Source organism: Ranitomeya imitator, chromosome 2 (assembly GCF_032444005.1).
Source record: "Ranitomeya imitator isolate aRanImi1 chromosome 2, aRanImi1.pri, whole genome shotgun sequence".
Taxonomy (NCBI): domain Eukaryota; kingdom Metazoa; phylum Chordata; class Amphibia; order Anura; family Dendrobatidae; genus Ranitomeya; species Ranitomeya imitator.
In genome coordinates this window covers 133,340,341-133,344,414 of record NC_091283.1, presented here as the reverse complement: position 1 = coordinate 133,344,414, position 4,074 = coordinate 133,340,341, and the positions used below count along the sequence as shown (strand labels likewise).

The 4,074-nt window shown below is 41.9% G+C and overlaps 1 protein-coding gene across 1 annotated transcript in view; it reads left to right on the top strand.

Annotated features, from left to right (window-relative positions):
- LOC138662120 (ras-related protein Rab-38-like) overlaps nt 1-752 on the top strand; it is a 12,799-nt gene extending 12,047 nt beyond the window's left edge. The window contains exon 3 of the mRNA XM_069747273.1: nt 1-752. This exon is cut by the window's left edge and continues 631 nt beyond it. The gene's annotated coding sequence lies outside the window, so the exon portion shown is untranslated.
- Nucleotides 753-4,074: the final 3,322 nt, after the last annotated feature.

Genomic DNA, 4,074 nt, shown 5'->3' with positions numbered 1-4,074 from the left:
TCGGACTCATCCCCCTTCTCCCCACTTCACTGCATGAGCAAGGTACCGTTGTGCTTTGGTGAAGTTATCTGTGAAGAGACTTTCATTTATGTTGATGAAGTATTGCATGAAGAGAAGTGATTCTGTGTGATGAAAAGAAGCTTGAATAAAACCCATGTGGTCAACTTCAGCTCAGAACTGTGTGCCTGTAAACCGTTACCTCCCCTCTACTGTGAAGAGATATAATTAATGGCCGCCCTGAGTAAGATTTCCCCAGGATTCCAACAACAACTCATGTTCCTGAGTGGCGTGCATGACATAATTACATAAGCAAATAATGCTTGGCATGGATCAGGGGAAGGCAAAGACAGTAAGGGGCCCCTGTGTAGGGCTTGTGCCTGAGCCTCACCCCAGTCAGGCGCCACCTACATATTGACGTTTACATGTATATTCACATTAGGAACAATATAATAAAATGTACACAAGCTAAAACATAATGCTTGTAAAATTCCACATAAGGTACCACGTACATAGTATACACACACCAACATCAATAAGAAATGTGCGTACACGTTACACATGCATATACACAGTGACATTTTTGTGATTCACATGTTCAGTCATCTAGACAATGTTTTCTTTGTTTATTCATTCATAGTTGGAACTGTTTATTTTTGGAAGACGATCGATTTAAATGCCATTTTGCCCAACATGCATGTATGTAAGAGTTACATATGTGTTAACATTTCTATAGATTAAGTAGAGGAAAAAAACAATGCTACCATTTTTCAACAGATCCCCATAAATAATCTATTCACTGCATTGTATGTGTTGTTACTATTATCATGATATCAAATATGTGCATGTTGCATACTGATTTTTATGTTATTTAAAAAAAACACCGCATGGAGAGTTTGAATATTGTGCTTTTCATTGCATTTTTAATAATTTTTAGGACAAAGAAAAATCTTTTCACTTTTATTTTACCTTTGATATACAGGTATATAGAATGCACTGGTATATAAAGATATACGGTGGCTTGCAAAAGTATTCACCACTTGCAATTTTTGTGTTTTGCTGCCTTTTTTTTTTTGAGGACTTGCATCAGTTCATGTAAAGACCATGCCTACAACTGTGAACATTTCTATTTTGTGAAGCAAACAACTAATAGGACAAAATTAGTGAAAATTCAATGTCCATAACTATTCACTCCATAATGTCAGTACTTTATACCTATATACCTGAGCACACACCAAACATGCTTAGTGCAAAAGTAAGGCTACTTTCACACTAGCGTCGGTAAGGGCCCGTCGCAGTGCGTCGGGCCGACGTACCGACGCATACTGTGAAATAAAATCACAACGGGGGCAGCGGATCCAGTTTATCAACGTATCCGCTGCCCCATTGTAAGGTCCGGGGAGGAGGGAGCGGAGTTCCGGCTGCGCATGCAACGCTTTTTTGTCCCGACGGACTGCAAAAACACGTCGCATCCGTCGCACGACGGATGCAACGCGTGGCAATCCGTCGCAATGCGTCGCTAATGAAAGTCTATGGAGAAAAAACGCATCCTGCAGGCAACTTTGCAGGATGCGTTTTTTCTTCAAAACGACGCTAGTGTGAAAGTAGCCTAACAGTTTAAATTAAACCATGGTGCCAGGATATATGGAATAAGGTTCAGTGCAAACATATGAGAATCATACCAAATAGAAAAAGCACCAAATGAACCAAAGGTTACTGAAACAATATGTCAACTTTATTAATGCACAACAGTAAAAAACAAGTTATCTAGGAGCAGGGACAAGACAATGATACACTAAAGGGTGAAACCGCGGTAAGCAAAAAAGAATCTCGGTGGATATGGAGGCTCAAAACTATACAACCGCTTGGCCTCAATGAAACGCTAAGTTTTGCTCCTTTTCTCTAATCACCAGTCTAGTGTTTTTTAATTGGCATCGGTTTGTACTATTTTAATTTCTTTAAATGTTTAATGCATATTTTAACTTATTCTCTTTACATTGCTCTTTTTTAGTTTTTAACATAGGGAATGTGATCTTCATGCTTTTAATCCTTTGGGCGCATTCTTCACCATGGAATGATTGTCTTCTTGAAGATGGATGATGTCTCACATTTATCACTATTGTTTTCATTTATGGTGTATTCTATTGTATTACTACTATAGTAATTGTATGTTCGCTTATTATGTATGATAGATATTCTTGTGTAATATGTTCACATATTGTTTCCTTATAATAATAACCTTGCATTTTTATATCTATGTGTATGTGATGTTTTAGGATGACATGTATTTATTAGCGGTCTATTTGTATATTTATCTGTTCTCACTTTGGTTTGTTTTAGCCTCTTACACTGTTTACTTTTTAATGATCCTTGTTGCCATTAGTCCTTCCCACCTTACTCAATCTCACCATATGATTCACTCCATGCCATCTCTTTTCTTGTGCGCTTTGGTGGCCTTCAGCTCTGTGCGCATGCGCGGCGGTGCTCCGCTGCTGTGCATTGCTGGCGGCGTCTCTTCTGGTGCTGTGTGTGCCTCACGCCGGGTTCTCCTCCCACGTGATCTAGTGGGCGGGCCCTGGCAGCGTTGGCCCGCACATCCGTTGACGCCCCTGGTGATGCATGGAGCGGGTGGTGACCGCTTGCGCATGCGCCAATATAGAGCGATCGCCATTCCTCTTGGCTGCACTGATTGGCCGGCTTAATATATTTAAAGCCCATCCTATTTCCTGATGCCATCCCCCGGAAGAAGGCACTGCTAGCCGAAATGCGCGTTGGGGTGGGTATACACAGGTATATACTGGCCTTACATTCTATGGCATTCTTATCTCTCCAGGTCTGCTACTTTGCTGCTTTATATGGCTTTTGCACTTTGCTAGTATCCATTTATATTGCACATCTGCACTTTACTTCCTGTTCGCTGTTGCAGAGGTAAGTGGGCCCTGCACCTGAATGCCATGCCAGAAAAAAAAATCCTTGCAGACATAAACTACCATTTCAGAATTGCATTGATTCACTGTAAAACCACATTCTGTTGCGGACAATATCGTTTCTGCCGTTCTAGGTATCACCGTGTTGTAGGAATCATTATGGGCCATTACCAATCATTACAGCCATGATCTGATTTGGGGAAGCTAAAATGTATTTGAGAAGCTCTAATCACTGTAAGTGATCAAGAAGCTGTGAGCCCTGCAAGCATTAGATGGACTGGCCCACTGCAGAACAGGAGAATCCTCCGGTAGGCCACCACCATCATATATGAGCAGTACTTGGCACAATATACTTGAATCACTATGTACAGACAGAGGTGGCATCTTATTCATTTATCAATCTATCCAGCTCATTGTTATATAAAAATAATCACCGCGCTATTGGTAACACTGATTGGAATTGCATCGGTAAAATCACCAAGAGTGGCTAATGCGCTTGGTGCATACCAGTGTTGATGGTGTAAAATGCCATTATTGAAGTTGAGAGAACGTAAATACAGTTTTGTATCGAATTCTGGACACTTATGTTCACAAAAAGCAAGTGGGGGGGTGATTAACTCCACTAATAAATACTTACGTCCGTTGACAGTAGAGGTATAATGTGTCAGGATACAGGAGAATTGGTCCTTCCTTAGAAAGTTGTGTTGCTACTTCAAGGTTGCAGCGCACACCTGGCGGTATGCTGCGGATGTGCCTGGGAACGATGCAGGAGCGTCCTCCCGTGTAGGGGATCCTGCTGCCAAGGTGCAGAGAAACGCTGGCTCCTGGCATGCTCCGGCTGGAAGAAACACCAAGGCTGTGAACGAGTGCAATGGGGGCGTTGTGGGTCGTGACATCACGGGGCTGTGGACGGATGCGTGGGAGGGCCAGAATGATCCAGCACGTTTCGAATGTACACATCTTCTTAGTCAGGGCTATGGTTTCCTCACGATGCCCATCCTGATCGAAGCTGAAAGAGCTTACGGGAAAACCAGCAATTAGTGACGGTCTCAGTACCTAAAGTGCAATAATAAAAAAAAATTATCTTATCTAATCTTAAAAGTTAGGGTACCGTCACACACTGCCATTTCGATCGCTACGACGGTACGAT